Genomic DNA, 19,927 nt, shown 5'->3' with positions numbered 1-19,927 from the left:
AATGTGAGACAGGAAACCATCAAAACCATCGAGGAGAAAGTAGGAAAAAACCTCCTAGACCTCCACTGCAGCAATTTCCTACTCGACACATCCCCAAAGGCAAGGGAAATGAAAACAAAACTGAACTCTTGGGACTACATCAAGATAAAAAGCTTCTGCACTGCAAAGGAAACAATCAAGAAAACTAATAGGCAACCAACAGAATGGGAAAAGATAGTTGCAAATGACATATCAGATAAAGGGCTAGTATCTAAAATATACAAGGAACTCATCAAACTTCACACCCACAAAAAAAAAATAACCCAGTGAAGAAATGGGCAGAAGACATGAACAGACACTTCTCCAAAGAGGACATCCAGATGGCCTACAGGCATCTGAAATGATGCTCAACATCACTCATCATCAGGGAAACACAAATCAAAACCACACTGAGAGCCTTTCTTTAACCACGTGATCTAAAGCAGATCCATCCCTCTACCCTTCTTTCTCATGTGTGACTATTCTCTCTCCTTCCTTTCTAATTATATTTATTTATGTTCCTGTTTATCACCTGTTTCTTCCAGTAGAGGAGAAGGTCCTTGGCAGCCAAATGGCACAAAGAAATTTAGAGAGAATAATGTCCGCGCAAATGGTTATGAAAAGAGTAAAGCAGGGTAAGAAGGATGGGTGCCATCTGAGAAAGGACAGACAAGGAAAGCCTCTTGGAAGTGACACTAGCGTGTTCACCCAGGTCGTTTTTCTGCTCAAATGTGTGCAATCTCATCTGACCTTCCCACTTATGGTCATTGTGCAGCCATCCTTCTAACCATCCAGGAATGGAACCCTGCTGTCTTCCTGGGAGCCTTCTGATCGCCCTCTCTCCACACCCTCTCTACTCTCCGTATATTCATCATGCTGTCTGTCCTTTCCCTTCCTGTCTGGAAAATGACATCACTTCCCGCTCCAGTCTATCCTGGATACATGTGCCAGATTCATCTTTAGCTTCAATCAATTTATCTTCTTGTTTCAAAATCCCTTGTTGTTGGCTCCTCTTTCCTTCCTGAATCAAGTCCAGAACTTTTCATCCAAGACCACCTGATGGTCCACACTAGGCCTTCAACCTACCTTTCCAACTGTGTCTCATGCTCCCCCCCATTGCGGGCAGATGGGCTGCTTCTTCACTCCCCACACATTCTTCTTCATTTTCCAGAATCTATGCCTTTTGGCTCATCTGCCCAAAGGAGTCAAAAAGTAACCCAAATCTCAAGTCCAATTTCAAAATCACCTCTATAAAGATTTTCCTGATCTTCCCCATAAGAAGTGCTCACAGGAAGCATGTTTTTGATGCTATCATACATGTTCTCACATTCTGTCTTAAGGCCATAATTACTTGCAAACTTTTTCCAGTCCCTTTGAGGACACAGATGGTCTGCCCACACCATGGATCATCCTGTTATTCACCTAGTACTTGGTTATTCCAAGCGTGGTCCCTGAACCAGCATCACTGGTATTATCTGGTACTGTTTTAGAAATGCAGGATCTTGGACTCCACTTCAGACCAGTAAGAGTCATAAGCTGCATTTCCTAAGATTCTAGGCGATTCCTATGTATTTGACCAAGCTCACAAGCACCCCTCAGTAGCTGTTGCACTGGTTGAATTGACTGGAAAAACAAAGTATCAAAACCAAAACATGATTTACATAATTCATTCCAAAAATAATTGTGAGTGACTAATGCTTTCCCTACATAAAGCCATATCAAAGCTATACAGACAGCAGACAGTTAATGATATCAACCTCCTGAGGAAGGCAAACAAATTTTGTGTTGGCCAACTAAATGGCTGAGGACATTTTGCAGTTTTACAAAGCAGCGTGTCTATTTGTGACTGGAAAGCCAGCACGGGGCTGGCCCACGACTACTGCCAGCGGCGTAATTCTCCTCCTGGAACGCATTGGTTGGCTGTGAAAATAGTTACATCAAAGTTTTGGATGCCTGGGTCATGTCCAATAGGTGTAGAATTCAGATGTGCTAGAGCAAGATGTGCCCTAATTTGACGGAGTGATAGCATTCCTCTCTCTGCTCTGTTAATAAAGCTTGGGATTTATTTACCCTACACGATAGACAAATCACAGTCAGGAAACAGACTTAAGGGGACACAACCACTGTGAAGTGGGCTTTTCATTCCAGGAGGATTTGGGATGTTGCGGTAGCAGGAAGAGGCCTTCTAAAAGGGCACCATGCTGGCCGCTAGAGGGCGCAACAACGCGGATACAACTCTCCTGACTCCAGGTTATTTTGCTTGTGCAAGTAACAGGGTGCCATCTCCATCTTCCGCACCCCCCTCCTAAATGGGCAGGGAGCTCACAACTTCAGCAACACGGACGAAACACCTAATCTTGTTTGTCTTTTAACACAACAGATGCTGAGGTGAATAAGCTTGACTTGGAGCACGCAGTAGGCCTGCAGGGGCTGCTTCCACTCTTCAGCTGTCTACAACCTTCTGGGGCTCCCTCCTCCCTCGGAACCACCTCAGCAGCAACAACCAAAAGGCATGCAACTTCCGCCTCGTTCTCAGGACTGTTTACTCCCATTCTCAGACGTGCAGGCTGACCTTCCTGCAAAAGTGCTTCCCAGGGAGTAGGGGTCAGAGCCACAGGAGGCCTGTAGGCAACAGGGCTTGCTCTGAGGGGAAGCGGTGACAAGTGGGCATGTCCGGTGGAGGCCTCAGGGTGAGCCTCCCAAGGAGCCTGGCTTCCTCCTGCACCGAGAGCTCTAAGCACGAGGCTCTGACTTCTCCTCCATCTTGTTCTTCACCATGTCCCTCTAGTCTCTGTGCAAACTCTGGGGTTTCATCACCAAGCGGGGTGCCCTGAGGCAGCCAGGTGGTATAGCTGGCCGCACAGCCCAGGAGGGCCGCCTTCCACTGGGCCTCAGTGCGGCAAGGATGCCCTTCCCCTCACAGCCAGCTCCCCAGAAGCTCTGCCCCCACGCCTCACACAAGAGGCTTTACCACAGAGTTTTCATACATTCTTCTCCTTCCTCAGAAAGCACCATTTGTTTGAGAACCTGTAAATAGCTCCTGCAGAAGACACCATTCGCTCAAAATGCTTTGGAGCTGCGGAATGTGTTCTGCTCACAGCACCAGGAAATAGCAGAATGGGAAAACAGGAACATCCCCACTCACCTCTCGACTCTACGGAAAGGAGTGCATTTTAAATGGCCAACAAAGCAAGCGTTATGTTTACTGTCCTCTCGGCTAGGAGCCTGCACTCCACACTCTGAGGATGAAGTTGGCACACCCGTTTTTCACATACGAAATGAAAAACAAACCCTCCTGCCCCACCAAAAAAAAAAAAAACCCACACAACACAGCACTTCCAAGTTCTAAGCATTTGAGAGGCACTCTCTTTTAAGATAGAAACAAGTTTAGAATGCAAGCTTTTTTTCTTCTTCCCAATATGTCAAAAAAGCCAAGAGGACCAGAATGAACTGATGAATGTATGCAGCTGGCCACGCGATTTGCCTTCTCAGAGTTCTGCCCCCGGGTCTGCAGACACCACGGGCAATGGCCATGCCTTCCCTCCTGCAAGTGAGGGCGGGCACCAAAGCCAGAAGCATCGGTGGACAACAGTGATGCAGACAGCAGGTTGGACCCTGTGCCCACTATCAACATCAGCGGTTGGACCCTGTGCCTGCTATCAACATCAGCACCCAACTGGAAGTACACAGCAAGCATCACTTTCTAGGAATTTGTTAGTGACTGGGATCACGTGTCCTTTTTCCACTTGGGTTGCTCTGGCCAAACATCACACAGCAGCGATGCGGTTGAGGGGCCTGTCGGATTCAAGTTACGTGTCTCTTTGGCATCAGTTCTTTTAGTGCAAGCATACTTCAAAGGTGTGGCCGATGGCGAGGGGAACGTGTGGGGTGTTCAGAATCCCCTCTATGCCAACAGATCTAATCTCATGTCTGAATGTTTCTGCTCCTGACTTGGGGGCAGCATATTAAATACCCAGCAACATGTTTACCTTCGTTAAACAATGAACGGCCTTTCAGACGCAATCTGACAGGACACAGGGAACTGTTCGTGCTAATGGAAAGCGATCAAAAGCCCCAAGATGCTTTGGTGAGCTTACTCGGAAGCCCGTTCCTGCTTTACTTTCCATGCACAGTACATCAAAAGAATATAGATAATCACTGGAGACTCAAAATGTTTCAAGTCTCTAGTACTAGTGAGAAACTACCCTTGAAGCTACAGAAGAAGGGGAACCAAAATTAAAGTCGGCCTCTACCTTCTCCTGCAACACAATACGGAAGTCTATCAATCGTTAGCCGTTCTGTCTAAATACGCACATCTCCCTAAGATAACAGAGGTGCTGATCATCTGGCTCCTCCAAAGGAACCCTACTTACCGATCAGTCTAATGAATTATGGTGAATTTATGGGTACATAAGGGGCACTGGAAAGATCGGGAAGGCCAAGTGTCTTCTATGCCCAGTGGGCCCTATGCCTTGCCCAGATGTAGGAAGGGGGAGGGGCTTTGTAGAAGGCAGAAGCAAGGAAAGCAGGAGGGTCTCACCAACAAGGGCAGCGTCGGAAGGGCCAAGGGCATTGGCAGGAGAGACAGAGACTTTAAAGCCCTCCTACCCTATTACACTTTCTGCACCTCTGGCCACAGGTGCCTGCTTCACAGAGCCACATGGAGAGCAGGGACAGAAAAGACAAGGTGAGAGGGGTTCTCTTCTCCCCTGGTAGCATTTATCTGGCTTCAGCCGATGTTCAGGGAAAAGAGACGTAGGGGTAATGGGCTCTTAAAGCCCCGGGAGCCCGTGCACTCTTCTCCGGCTCCTTCGACCTACAAGTCTCTGCATGTGGGCTGCACCCAGCCTCACCTTGTCTCATTAGATGGCCGTCCTCCACTAGGCACCTGCACCTGTGCAAGATGATGTGAACTCTGGCAGGGACAGCGGCATGCAGCGCCTTCCTCCTCTCTGCCATCAGACAACACTCACTCTCCTGTCTCTCAAATCAAGCCTGGCTCTCTCTTGTTGGACCAGAAGGACTGAGAAAGTGATGCACAGTGGCCTTGTAAGGCTCAGAAAACTGTGCAAAAGCTGGACAGAATTCATTTCCCAAAGCCAGGGGGGGCTGTGTCCGGTAGCAAGGGGTGCCAGAGAGGTTTCCCGGTGTGGACCAGGAGCCCCCTCTTATTGGGGGTGAGACGCAGAACCACACATTGAATTTTACTTTGCTGGCCCACATTCCAACCATTTTATCTCCACTAGAGGGCCAGGATGGAGATGAAATTTCAGCCTAACACTCTTGTGTTTGCTGCTGACTTAAGATTTAAGCCTAGACTTCGGCGAGGGAGGGGAAAGGGAAGGAAAAGGTACTGGTAAGGCTGGAGTTAAGACGATGATACTCAGTTACTCATAGAGACTCGTGTCGGTCCGAGGCTACGTTCCGGTTCTACCCGGGAAGCCTCAACTCACAGAATGACACTGTTACTAAAACAAGTCCAAAACTATAGAGGTGAGGACACCTTCCACAGCCTGTTTCTCATGTCCAAATGACCATGCTGTGTTGGTCAGCTCTTTTTTACAGTGTCTCCCAAATCTGTCCCTTCATTATGCTCCTACATGAGGTTTCCGGATCTCAGCCTGTAATACCCTCCTCACCGGGCCCCCTCGTTGTGTCTGCTTTCCTCCTCACCACCTCATGGGCCATGAACACCACGGTAAAACTCATCTCGCTGAAACACGTTTGGTCACATCACCGGCCTGATGAAAAGTCTCCAGTGACCACCAACCCCTTGCTTCAGGACCCTCTCCGCAGCACTGCCCTGTTCATGTTTAAACAATGATGGGCAGAGGGCTCAGCCCCCTCCCTGTCCACCACCCCTACCCCCTTCCAGGAATAAACAAGCACCATTTTGTAGGATTTGTTAGTGGCCATGATCATGGGTGCCTCCTTGGATTCTGGGTTCTCTTGACCAACTATCATGAAGCAAGATGTGGTTGACAGACCCATTCTTTGGTCTGACGCATGCACTGTGACCACCAACCTATGTTTCCAAAGTAATTTCCAACTTTCTTTCCATAAACTCTCCATTCTGTATTCATTCATACATACAGCTGCCAATTTACTTTTCACATTCAGATGCTACGCTTAGCTCCGTGTATGTTTTGCTCCTGTCTGAAGCCCCTCCCCCCTGGCCTGGTTGACCTGGAGCTGGGTGGTATGTACCCACCAGGACCCCAGGCAGCAGGTGAAGGTGTGAGCCCAGTACAGGAGAGAGACAGTGTGGTCAAAGACACCTGGGTGGGAATGACGAAAGCAACCGGACAGGTTAACTTCTGCCTTGTTACGTTTCTTAATTTTTAAATAAGGGCAGTGATCTCTACCTCATTCAAGAAGAACAAGGCAAGTGGCGCCTGGGTGGCTCAGTCGGTTAAGCGTCCGACCTCAGCTCACTCAGGTCATGAACTTGCATTCCTGAGTTCGAGCCCTGCGTTGGACTCTGTGCTGACAGCTTGGAGCCTGGAGCCTGCCTCCCATTCTGTGTCTCCCTCTCTCTGTGCCCCTCCCCTGCTCATGCTCTGTGTCTATCTCTGTCTCTGTCTCTCAAAAATAAGTCAAGTTTAAAAAAATTTAAAAAAAGAACAAGGTGAGAAAGGCAGGCTGACACCAGACAACACGTGAACTGTGGAGTCACACCGTGGACGGTTAGACAGCCATGTGGTTAAGAGACGGGGCTGTAGTGTGGAAAGCTGGGGCTTCGGCATGAGGCCAACTGCCAGCAGAGCTGGACTTAACTTGCCCAGGTCTTCGTGAAGTTCCGTTCACCGGGGATAATGAATGCGAGCTATGTGGCGACTTGTACTCATGTACTTTTAAGTTTGGTAAATCTCTTTGACCAAGTCTGGGCTTCTTGGGGCTGCCCTAGGCATACTGCTATAAATACCATCAGGTGTGAGCGATAGGTCGTTCCCATGCTCACTCATTCTTTCAGCCTGCAAATGTTCATGGAGCACCTACTGTGCGCTGGGCGGGAGAGAGACAAAAATGAACCGGAGGGCTGGGATGCTATGAGCTGTAACAAAAACTGAAGGCAGTGTCCTGAACACGGCAGGGGGCACGTGTCCTTTCCAGGGCAAAGCTTTGAAGTGTTTCATTGCAGGTGCAGATGTCCAGCTTCTCCCTCTTCCCTGCGATCCCGAAGGAATCTCTAGCTGGGAGTATAAAAAGATCAGAGCAGGTGGCAACCAGATCAATGCCTGGAGGACACTTGCCTTGGAGACTCACCAGACCCACCACAGACACCGTAGGAGTGAGAGCTAAACTTGTGAAGACTATAGGGTTGACTCTTCCCACAGCTCAGCCCTGTCCTACACTGACTAATACAAAGCTTCCATTTTCTCTGTTACCAAATAGTACACATGCCTTGTGATGATTCTCCTTGGTGCCGCCCTGTATTTCTTTAAATTTCCTTGACTTTGCCAGTGATCATGCCTTGTCCTCCCAACTAGGTGGGAGCCTTCCATATACCATGACCCTGGTTTACACTCTCCTCTTTACCCTCCAGCTCACACTCCCACCATTTCCCCCCAAATTTGGTCATAAGACTTACACACAGCGACTGTTTAACTCATGACTGATGACTTCATATTTTCCCTAATATAGGAAGTAATTCCCAAAATATAATGGCAACTGTTTATTTTCATTAACCAATACCACCATGCTGGCATGGATCATTACGAACTAAGCTATGGTAAGACTTTAGGGATTCGTGTGTGGATTTACTTCAGCCCTGGCCTCAGGATCCTATGTGAATCATGGCTAATCACAGGTCGCCTGCGGATCGTTTCTTGCTCACTTATTTTGTTGACCCCAGTGTCTGTGGCCCTGTCACGTGAGCCAGGTCTGGGCTTCTAGGATTCTCATTTGCTCAGTGACACAGTCATTCTCTGAGAGTCAGCAGAGAACAGCTATGGAATCAGACTAGTTGTGAGAGCCTTGGTAGTCACGTCATCTATTTGTGTGCCCTCTGTCTGCCCCTCTGCAAGGCAGGAGTTAAAAATGTATCTCACGGCAACTGGGTGGCTCAGTCCGTTAAGCTTCTGACTCTTGATTTTGGCTCAGGTCATAATCTCAAGGTTCATGGAATTGAGCTCCGCATCAGGTTCCAAGCAGACAGCATGGAGCTTGCTTGGGATTCTCTCTCTCTCTCTCTCTCTCTCTCTCTCTCTCTCTCTCTGTGTCCCTCCAATTCATGTTCACGCACTTTCTCTCTCTGTCTCTCAAAATAAATAAATGTAAAAAAATGTACCTTGTAAAGGGGTTGTAAGAATCATATAAGTTAACACAGATAAGGTGCTTCAAAAGTGGTTGTCAGGTGTAGGATCCAGCCGTTCCTGGCAGTCTGTAAGTATTCTGAATGCTAATATGATTATTTACTGAGCACCTACTATGTGGCCGATGTTACAGGGACAAGGATGACTAAGAACAAGAGGCTGTCCAGTCCCCAAGGAGTTTAGAATCTAGTAACGGTAATAAATATACCAGCAAATAAGTGGACTGAAGGGTCCAAGAGCCAGAGAGAAAAAGAGAGAGAGAGAGAATAACTAAATGCACATGCTCACACAGCAAATGCTGCCACACACACACGCACGGACGCACAGGCACATGCACATGTGTGTGCAACTGCTGGCCACTGGTGGGCTACGACCAAGAAGGTGCTCCTTCCCCTTGGAAGAAGAGAAGCCAGGAAGGGCTCTGCAGAGAGCACCCCAGCCAGACCAAGCCTTCTGGTATGAACAGGTGTTTGCCAGGCAAGAGAGGGCACATGGGAAGACGCATTAGACAACACGGATTCACGTAACCTGCATTTATTAAATGCCACCTATGTACGTGGCCTAGTTTTTTAAGTACTGGGATACAGTGGGTGATGTTACTTATGGGCTTTTGCGCTGAGCGAGCTAACATTCTAACAGGAGATGAACACGAAACCCAGGAAATGAGTCTGTAAATCAAAGAGCTGTGGAGAAAACACAGGGGCTATGGTGTGTGGAGCAAGGCTGGGGATGGTTTGTCCCGAGAATAAGGTGCAGCGCGTGAGCGGTGTGAGCAGAGCCGGAGCAGAGCTGCCCCTCTGTCCTCCGTGCGGATTTCCCCCGGAGCCTCCTGTCGCCCCACTGACCGGACTTCCTCTACCACTGAGTAGACTCAAAATTTTGAGCACGTTTTCTTTCCTCTGTCACACAGACAGGGGCCCACAGGCTTAAAACCTTCCTGCAGGTGGACTGTTCTAGACCAGACTGGGGACAAGGGAGCAGGAAGCCCGTGTTTGGCTCTCAGCCTGACACAGCTTCGAACTCCGTTCCCTGTCAGTGGTGATGTGGGTGTGTGTTGGCCTCCGTCTGCCCTATTACGCTTGTCTCGTTTCTCTGCTGTCTCAGAACTTGGGAAGGGGAAGAGCACTCTTGCGAAGATAAAAGTTTTTATCTGACAAAAACCTCCCCTCCCTCAACAGACCTCAAAACTGAATTAGGAACCACTATTCCAATCTATCAAACCTGTCACCGTAATGAAGAAGTCTTTCAAACCTTTTACTTAATAGCTCCAAAGACACTGTCAGGGGTGCAGCTGAGAAGTCTTCCCCGAATGGAATAATAAGGCAAATTCGATAGAAGTAGCAAATATTGGGGGATGGGGTGAGAACAGGGATGATTTCTGGGCCAGTGTCAAACCCCAGGCACCCTCTCCATGGGCGGCAGACACAAGGAGGAAGAGGAGGAAATGTGAAATCCTTAGATAGTCTTACCTTCTGACTGCCTAGCTACACGTTTTTTTTACAACCACGCTAGAAAAAGAATTCCTTGAATTTATCTTTTTCTCCGAACAATTTAAAAGCACTTCCAACGTATTTGCACACTTGCTCGACAACTTCCTTATGAGACAGGATGGGACTCGAATGTTATCAGGAGGAAATATTCCTGGCCTGGCTACTATCTGCAGGGCTCAGATCTGAGCATTAGGGAAAATGGAAGAAAGAAAAGAAGGAAAGAGGGAAAGTGGGAAGGAAAGCAAGAAAGAAAGGAAGAATGAAAGAAAGAGAGAGAGGAAGAGAGAAAGAGAGTTAGAAAAAAAAGAAGAGAGGAAAAAAGGCAAAGAATAAGATAAATGATTCCTGACCTTGAATGCCCTACCGTCTATCCCAAAAGACTGCTCAGACCACCAAAGCATTATGCATCAAAAAAGGAAATACAAGACACCTGTCAAATAGGTGGGAAAGATTTTTATGCTTCAGGAGCTCAGGGGAAAGGAACATTTGTAGAAATCAAGAGTGATTACAATGGTTTCATAGAGGAGTTCTACATTATTATTTTTTTAATCTTTATTTATATTTGAGAGAGAGACATACACAGAGCGTGAGCAGGGGAGGGGCAGAGAGAGAGGGAGACACAGAATCTGAAGCAGACTCCAGGCTCTGAGCTGTCAGCACAGAGCCCGGCGCGGGGCTTGAACCCATGAACTGTGAGATCATGACCTGAGCCAAACTGGGACACTGCACTGACCGAGCCCCCCAGGCACCCTTCATGGGGGAAGTTCATAGATAGGGAAACATCAGAGAAATGGTAAAGCCTCAATGACACATGCTGGAGAACCACACCTCTGGTAGAAGCTGCTAGAAAATCAGCAATGTGTCCTGGACTTCATGTAGCCCCACTGAGCCTGGCATCCTGGCATCATTGCACTCTACCCTGGAAAGTGTCTCCTGAATCTGAGGAGCACATTAAAAGGGTCCTCTGTTTCCCTAGATTTCACACTTTCCAGCCAGAAGCCCTTGACCGCAACCTACAGGAAACGCTCTGCCCGCTGTGCCGTGCGGACCGGGCCACCGCGACGACGCAAAGCACAGACTCTCCACCTACTTGGGTGTGTGAAGGCGGTGAGGTTCTGCCAGCTCGGCCCACACCATCAGGCCTGCAGAAGTTCACTACAGACACTGTCTCTTCCCTCGTCAGGTCCCGAGCTTGCCCTGAGTAGGCAAGTGTTAACAGCAGGGACAGTTAGCAATAGTCACGGAGTCCTCACGCTCCGAGGGAGGCGGACAGCCGGCCAGGATGAGGAGGGAGGGGGGGATTGAGAGGGGCATCTGGGCGGTGCTCACCCTGCCTCGGGATACACCGGCTGCCACAGTCATTATATTTTTTCTGGCTGCACACACATGTTGCTATGGAACCAACACATGCCACAGCGACTTGGCCTCTGGCAAAGAAAATCACATCGCTGGCGAGCGCGTTTCCCTAGATTTCCCTTAAAGGGACACCATCAACGGACAGCACTGCCCCAGCTAGGAAATAGCAGTGTCTTGTCGAGAGCCAGCCCTCCGTGTCCTGCGACACGGCGTCCAGCCATGCGTGTTCTACAAGGTGCATGTGCACGTGGCATGTGGGCTTCCGTGGTGCAAACCCGAAGCGTGGGGACCGGCCCCAAGCTGCTTTTTAAGCAAGAAATGCATGGCTTCGGTTTCTGTTAAATTTCCGTGCAACTGGTGAAAGTCAACAGGCGGCAGGATTTGGGGTAAGGATCTGACGCCTCCTGATTGTCAACTTCAAACTACTCCTGGCCCTAGTGGGAACTGAGCCGTTTAAGGGGTCGGCCCCGCCCTGACTTTACCTTTCTTGCTTCAGGCCTCTCTTCCAGTTTTTTTTCTTTTCTTATTTTTTTACTAAATGAATAGGACAAAGCAGGCCCTTTCCCACATTGCTGAGGCCCCTAAACTGACTTCTATTTTAGTCTTTTCCATGTCTTTTTTTCTAATGTTTATTTTTGAGAGAGAGACAGAACATGAGCCAGGGAGGGGCAGAGAGAGAAAGGGAGACACAGAACTGGAAACAGGCTCCAGGCTCTGAGCTGTCAGCACAGAACCCGATGCGGGGCTTGAACCCATGAATCGTGAGATCATGATGTGAGCCAAAATCGGATGCTTAACTGACTGAGCCGCCCAGGCGCCCCTAGGCTTATCCATCTCTTGATCCCACAGAGACCCTTGAATTCTCCAGGGAGCGGGAGAGCTAACCTCCCCACAGGATACAGGTGGTGTGTGCTCTGGGGATAAACCTGTTGTGCTTTTCTCGGATAAGAGGGGAGTATGGAAACTTTCAAGTTTCGACCTCTAACAGGTACACATTTCGGCACTCTGTGCATCTGGGGACAGGACAGGAGGGTCAATATTAGGGTCAGAAGCAGATGATCGCCAGTCAAGTAGCAAAGCCATGTTCCCAATTCCCTTAGAGACCAAACTATCTCTGTCCCCTGACACGAAGCCATCGAGTTCCTCAATGGTGAGTCCAGTTACAGCAGAAGAGAACCTCCCACTCGTTAAGATGAGGTGATTCAGTTGCCACGTGGGATGAAAGGATAGACCAGGTTCTCAATACTGCGCTTGGACCGCCCCACTTTGGATGCTTTGGAAATAAGCGCTTTTGCTCTGCGACCCCAGTGAACCACAGCCAGCTCTCGCTCAGGCACCCTTACAAGGACCCCAGGTGAGCCCACCTCCTGTGGTTCCAGAGCACGATCACTGTCTCCCTCCTGTCTCCATGGTACTCCACAACCGCACTCTCCGGTGAAAAACAGTACCTTTTTTTTTTTTTTTTTTAATGAAGAAGTGGTTCTCCGGAAGTGCCTATGCCTGCAGCCCAAATCTGTACTGTACGATCAGGACCTTGTTAGGCATTACTCTGCAAGTGCGGAGTCCCGCCCGGGGTGGGGGTGGGGCTGGGTATGCCCACTTGGCCAGCCCCTCTTGGTAGCAGCCGGGTAAGATTCCTAGAAAGTTAAATAGTTAAACAGCATCCCTCTTGATAGGTGCCTTAGTGGGATATCATCAGTCCAACCACCCTCGGCTTTGTAGCCTCAGAAGATTCCAAAGACGGAGCTCTGTCACATGGGGTCAGGTGGGGGAGGAAGGGGGAAGCAGGAGGGAGCACCTCGCAGCTGGGAGTCAAGTGCATCTCATCCTTCCAGTTCTACTGTCTGTGAAGTCCCGGACAGAGGGTGCAAAGCCCTCGGGGCCTCAGCTCCCCCATCTGGACATGGGGGCTTTGCCAGGTGGGCTCTAAGGTCCCATTTATTGTTCACATCCTGTTACTCTCTGTCATGACACTCATGAAACGGTGAGTCACCGGAACGCAACTGCTGCTCTTCCTTGCCCGCGGCCATAGTTCTGTGCACCCGTCACAGAAAAAAAAAAGAACCTTCTCCCTTATCCTCTCTGGGAGCTGCACAGGGTAACAGTGATGATGGGAATCATTCATGAGAGGCAAAACATGCGTTTGGCAAAAAGAAACAGCAGAAAGATACAAGAGAGGGGCCTGCCCTTCTGAAGGGAAGAGATTTGCACCTTTTAGTTCCGAGTAGGAAAAATTCCTAGAGAACGTGAGCTACGAAGCAGTTTTTCCTGGAGCATCACAATAACGAGATATAGTTTTGGTGTGAAAACATAACGACACGAAAGATAAAGTAAAAACATATAAAAGAGTCAGAGGATCACTCACCCTATGAAAACGGCGGCCTGGTTTCTTGTCACCGCGGAAAAGGACTAACTTCTTTGGAAAACTGAAAAAGGAAAAGATTTTAAATGAACAACATGAAGTCTACATTTGAGGTCAGCGCAGGTGTGCAGACCTAGAGATTATAAAAAACCCCGACTCCCCGCACTTTGGCACGTCCTGAGTGCACGGTAAGTGCTGAAGGCTGGTGGCTGTCCCCCTGTTTGGGCGACCACACGGATTTTGAAAACAGAGCTTTCAACATTTAACATGCAGAAAGTAATCGCGAGCATGATTCTGTTTAAGATTCAATTTTCAGAGAGAAAGTGAAAGCAGGGAAGGGGCGGAGAGAAGGGGAGAGGGGAGCAGAATATCCCAAGCAGGCTCTGAGCTGACAGCAGCCAGCCAGACAGGGGTTTTGAACCCACGAACTGTGAGATGATGACCTGAGCCGAAGTCAGATGCTAAAAGGACTGAGCCACCCAGGCGCCCTGTGCGTGATTCCTTTATCACAAAACGCAGGAAGCTTATGATAAAGGAGAGTATATGGTGGTACCCGGGAAATTATTTTTCAGGTGGATCTGTTAAAATGCGTCTGTAGTCCCACTGTGGGGCCAACTGACGGGACCTTATTAAGTGTACCCCATAACCGCCCCATGCCCTCTCCCCACACCCCTGCCCCACCACAGCTGTTGGTGGGTGCCTGGGATGCAAAGGCGCTTAGGTAAAAGAAAACGGTTTGACACCACGTGACACAATGCGATTCTGTGTCTGCAACAGTCCAGAAGACATGGAAGAGATTTTCGTAATTTCATAACTTATCAAAATGTGAGGACTTGTATTGCATTCTCTTTCTCTGCAGCCCCTCAAAACTAGATGAGACAGATGAGAGCAAAGGAAAACATTCACCGGGAACAATTAGATAACATACATGAGGAAACAGCCCAAAGGAAACAAATCAGCAGGTCCAACTAACAACCGCGAAGAATATTTTGGCTTCTAAGGCTCCAGGCTCTCTCCGGAACTCAAGTACACAGAATTATACATACACTTAAATAAATAAGATTATATACATACCCATCATTTAGTCATAGCATCCTATGATAGTATTCACTTTGCTTTGCAGTCTAATACTTTACGTATTCTATTACAAACCTCTTTTAATATCAGTAAGTCCATCCCCACCATAATTCTTTTTCATGTTTCGATTTAAAAATTTTTGTTTTGAAGTAGGCTTCACACCCACTGTGGAGCCCAATACAGGGCTCATACTCACAACCCTAAGATCAAGACCTGAGCTGAGATCAAGTGTCAGATGCTTAGCTGACTGAGCCACCCAGGTGCCCCGCCAACAGAATTTTTATAGAACTACAGGAGTACTGCATGGTAAGGATGAACCACTCAACAAACAGTTGCTGAATGTAGAGTCTACCAAAGTGCCCCACACTTATGAGAAATGTGGTACCACCTGTGGTAGTAAGCCGGTGGGGGGGGGGTTTCTTTTACATTTTTGTCAAGGTGGAGAAAGGCAGACAGTATAAATATCATAAGTCTTAACAACAAAAAACTTGGACTTGAGTGGGGGTCCTTGAGAAGAATACAACCCGGCAGTAACACGACAGGGAATATCACAAATGACAATATTCAGCGAGTTTCCAACCTACTGGGAGGGGACAAAACTTTAAAGCCAGGGGCCAGTGGCAGATAGAGATGTCTGCTCCAGCTGTGAAATCCCTACCTGTGTCCTGGTTTCAGTGTGATGATGGTAAAGTTACTTTGTGATAGAAAGGTAAACTGAAAATTGTAATCCTTGAGTGACCTTAAAAATGATAATCGCAAAAAAAAAATGATAATCGCAGGGCACCTGGGTGGCTCAGTTGGTTAAGCATCTGACTTCAGCTCAGGTCACGATCTCACAGTTTGAAAGGTGGAGCCCCGTGTTGGGCTCTGTGCTGACAGCTCAGAGCCTGGAGTCTGCTTCCGATTCTGTCTCTCTCTCTCTCTCTCTCTCGGTCTCTGCCTCTCCCCTACTTATGCTCTGTCTCTCTCTCTCTCATAAATAAACATTAAAAAAATTATAATCACATTTCATAAACCTCAAAACATGAAAAACAATCAGAGTTTACTATATTTAGAAAACCTCCAGAGGTAGGATATTTGTGCAGCCTCAGTATTTCCCTTTAAAAATATTTTTTATGTTTATTTTTGAGACAGAAACAGAGCATAAGTGGGGGAGAGGCAGAGAGAGAGAGAGAGGGAGGCACAGAATCCGAAGCAGGCTCCAGGCTGAGCTGTCAGCACAGACCCTGACACAGGGCTTGAACCTATGAACCATGAGATCATGACCTGAGCCGAAGTCGGATACTTAACTGACTGGGCCACCCTCAGTGCCTCAGACTGAGGCACTCCTCAGTCTCCCTATTTCTAATCTAGTTTCCTTCTTAAAGGGAATGGTTGATTTGGTAAAACATATGTGATGCAGTTTTTCTTGAGTAGCATGACACATTCTTGTCCCTGATTGAGAAAATCGTGCCATACCTCGAAATGTGACTGACTAGCAACATTTTAGGAAAATACCGCTTTTGGGGAGAGGCTCGGGGAGTGGATGTGTCCAGCAATCCGCAAAGAGTACGGAGCTAATTCCTCCTCCGGTTGTTTATGGAATCAACCCTTCTAAGGATCGCCAGCATTGCTCGGACAAGCAGGAGGGACGTGGGGGACTGGCAGGGAGCAGCAGAGAAAGACAAGACTTAGCTGTAGCAGCAGAGAAATGCCAGCTCTGACACCAACTGGAAAATCCCAGAGAGACCAAACATGGAGAAACAAAGCAGAGAAACATCACTGTTCGGTTTCTGGAACAGCCAATGAACAGGCGCTAGCCACTTTGCATTCTACCTTCCAACAAAAGTTCCCCAAACCTCATCCATCCCTTGTTCAGCTAATGCAATTTTTAGGGAAGGTGACGGTCTGTGAAGGAGTCCTGCTCTTGGAAAAGACTTCTGTTCCATTTTGACCACATGCAAGAGTCAACATTAGGAGGTAAGAATGCAGATCTTAACTTTTAGCCTGGATGGAATCTGAGAAATTTCTCAACAGCTCACATTAGAGACTTTCTATCACAGAATATGGACTAAGCTACTCTCAACAGATCTTTGATGGTAAAATTCAGGAGCCAGTGAGCTGTCTCTGGATCTGGCAGTGAATATCTTCTAGGAATAGAGATTTTACTTTGCTTCACTCACTTGCTGTCCATGCTTTCTCCATGAGGAAGAACCAGATGGTCGGACCACACTGTATGCTATGAGGTGTCTCTTCTATGGTGTCAAGGCTAAATGATGCACCTTCTTAAATTTGCTTTCAAAGGGTCCTTCCTATATTCTGATGGTGCACATGGGGTGGCCCAATACCCTACTCAGTCTGTACACCCGGCCTGTAGAGACACGGAAAACTGTACCTTATATTCTAACATCTTAGTCCAATTGTATGTCTCTGGCAACGAAGATCTAGCCAAGAAAACTGTGCGAATGCTTTATGCTCCATACTTACAATCTATTTTTGGACTACTGACTTTGGAACTATTTGTCTTCTTATTGTATAGTCAAGCAGCATCATCCTGGACGACCACACTGGATTCCTTAATATTAGCTAGAAGCACGTACTGAGTGGCTCTTTTGAGCTGACAAGATTTCATCTGTTATCTCTCATCCTGACAAAATCTCTGGAACATAAGTTCCATCAGCCCCACTGTTCAGATGAGGACAACAAAGTTCATGACAATAACCTATCCAAGATCACTGAGCCAGTAACTGACAAGAATTCAAAGCGAGGTCTGACTGGGTTTCACAGTCAGAGAAGAGAGAGGAGTATCCTGACACCATGCATGTGGATTTTTATAGGAAAGCTGCAATGCAACAGCTTTCTGTGAAACATACACAAAAAAAGCACTTGTTTTCACCAAATAAGCAAAAACTCTTCTTTCGAGTTGGTATTTTTCTTTAATTTCTTACTGTTTATTTTTGAGAGGGACAGATCATGAGCAGGGGAGGGGCAGAGAAAGAAAGAGAGAGAGAGAGGGAGACAAAGAGAGAGGGAGGGAGGGAGGGAGGAAGACACAGAATCTGAAGCAGGCTCCAGGCTCCAAGCCGTCCGCACAGAGCCTGACACGGGGCTCGAACTCATGAACTGTGAGATCATGACCTGAGCCAAACTTGGATCCTTAACCGACTGGGCCACCCAGGGGCCCCTCGGGTTGTTTTACGGAGGTAGCAAGCAAGGATGCCCAGACAAAAGTTATCCAGGACATGGAGTGGTGAGCAGTGCTCTACTCGTCCAACAGGTGCTAGACAAGCATTCTCCAGGCAGAACAGCAGGACCAAAGTGCTGACAGTTGCAGCGACACAAAATGTAGCCTTGGCAAGTTGGTCTAACAATTACTTTGCATCATTCTGATTATGAGCCACAAGCATGCAATCAACAGCATAGAGACGATCTTAAATGATCTCCATCAGCATTTTACTTTCCTTATCAAAGCGTGGCAGATGGAGCGCACTCTCATCTGACCTCAACGCAATGTTAATGACCCAAACACAAAGAATATGCAGGAACAAGTGCGGTGCCAGAGCCCTGGCCTTCCTGGGGGCCGCTGGTTACAATAGACGCATTTTAGTTCGTTCAATTTTTCCATTTATTACCGTGGAGTAACAATAAAAATAATATTTATGTGTTTCTCATCTGGTAAATTTATTCATGGTCTAACTCAATTTAAACATGTAAGCGAGCTTACAGATTTCCCCAGACTTAATGCTTGCTCTGCAAGGAGCACATTCCATACTCCATGATACATGTTTGTGGGTACACATCGCCCCCACTAACTCGCAGCCCAGCTCTGAAAGCCTGGAATTTGCCTCACATATTTCTGTTTTCCCGACACCTAGCCTAGTGCCCGATGTGTATGGCAGACGTTCACAGTGTGCAGAAATGGATGAATTCTCATTGGGCCATAAATAAGAAGGCATGCACGAATGACCCCAAGTTGTTCTGAGAAGTCACTAGTATTTCACAGGGCAAGATCTGAATTCCAAAACTTATCTTCAAATTGGACAGATAATGGTAAATGCACATGAAGGAATGCAGTGGAGATCTGCTCTTAGGAAGTAAAAACATACAAATATAAAAATAAAAACACACTGCCCTTGTATTGATGGAAGAAAATCATTTGCAAAAAGACCCTCCCAAGAGATCTAACCTCAATGGCAAAGCCTGTAACTAAAGAGGGAGATAGTATTTGGGGAATGTTTTTCAAGGAGAGTAATTAAAATCACTCTAGGTTAGAGTACCAGATCTGGGAGAGAAATACTGATTATAGGTTTATGGAGCGGGGGAGAAAAAAAAAGAGGAAACTTAGCTTCTCAAAAAGGAAAGAAAAAGGACCACAGAGTTCTTAGTACATCAGCACCATTACAACCAATGCCTATCACTTCACTGACACATTTCAGTAGGGGCAGTAAGAGTCTACAAGATGCGACAAAGATGATATATTTGCCTTTATTTTTAAAAATGTTAATGTTTATTTTTGAGAGAGAGAGAGAGATAGAGTGTAAATGGGGGAGGGGCAGAGAGTGAGGGAGACACAGAATCCGAAGAAGGCTCTAGGTTCTGAGCTGTCAGCACAGACATGGGGCTCGAACTCACGAACCATGAAGATCATGACCTGAGCCAAACTCAGATGCCCAATCGACTGAGCCACCCAGGTGCCCCTATATTTTGCCTTTAGATAAATAGCTGCTAAGTGTGACATCTTACCAGGTTCATCCACTATTAGGATCCTACTTGGGTTATACAAATGGCTGCCCTACCACCCTATCAACCAACTGCATAAGAGACTGTCTTCAGGAAGATGCTTCTCCTAGCTTGATGCTTTCTTGGGCATCTGTGATTTTGTGTGTGTATGTGTGTGTGTGTGTGTGTGTGTGTGTGTGTAGGATTTCCAATGGTCTCAAGGGGTAGTATATACAGTGTAATAAGGTAATACATACAATACCTTACACTCAATGTTTAACATTCTTGAATTGCCAAAATGCACCATGTCAACTTTTCAAAGATAGTGTCCACACACCTTACTGATTCTTCAAGCAGTTAGCATAAGTTTATTGTATGAAAGGCCAAAAGGCTAACCGGAAGAGGAAACAAAATCAGCAACCCAACAGGATCTTAGAATCCCAGAAGTCGCAGTCACTGCCTGAGCAAAGCTGCCCCTCTGCCTCGGGGAAGGGAGCAGGAGGAGCAGGATGCTATTTTTAGGGTGAAAGGCAGCATGTTTTTTATGCTCTGCACTTTAGGGCCCCGACTGTGCAGTGCAGCCTCCCCCACCGAGTTAGAGACTGCAGCTC

At 47.4% G+C, this 19,927-nt stretch overlaps 1 long non-coding RNA gene across 1 annotated transcript in view; it reads right to left on the bottom strand.

Annotated features, from left to right (window-relative positions):
• The window catches only part of LOC115296871, a 233,322-nt gene that overhangs the window by 66,084 nt on the left and 147,311 nt on the right, over positions 1-19,927 (bottom strand). The window contains exon 4 of the long non-coding RNA XR_003911105.1: positions 13,545-13,605. This is a non-coding gene — a long non-coding RNA (uncharacterized LOC115296871). The remainder of the gene's footprint in view (positions 1-13,544; positions 13,606-19,927) is intronic.

The sequence above is a fragment of the Suricata suricatta genome, chromosome 7 (genome assembly GCF_006229205.1).
Source record: "Suricata suricatta isolate VVHF042 chromosome 7, meerkat_22Aug2017_6uvM2_HiC, whole genome shotgun sequence".
In the NCBI taxonomy this organism is placed as follows: domain Eukaryota; kingdom Metazoa; phylum Chordata; class Mammalia; order Carnivora; family Herpestidae; genus Suricata; species Suricata suricatta.
This window is presented reverse-complemented; position numbering and strand designations above follow the sequence as displayed.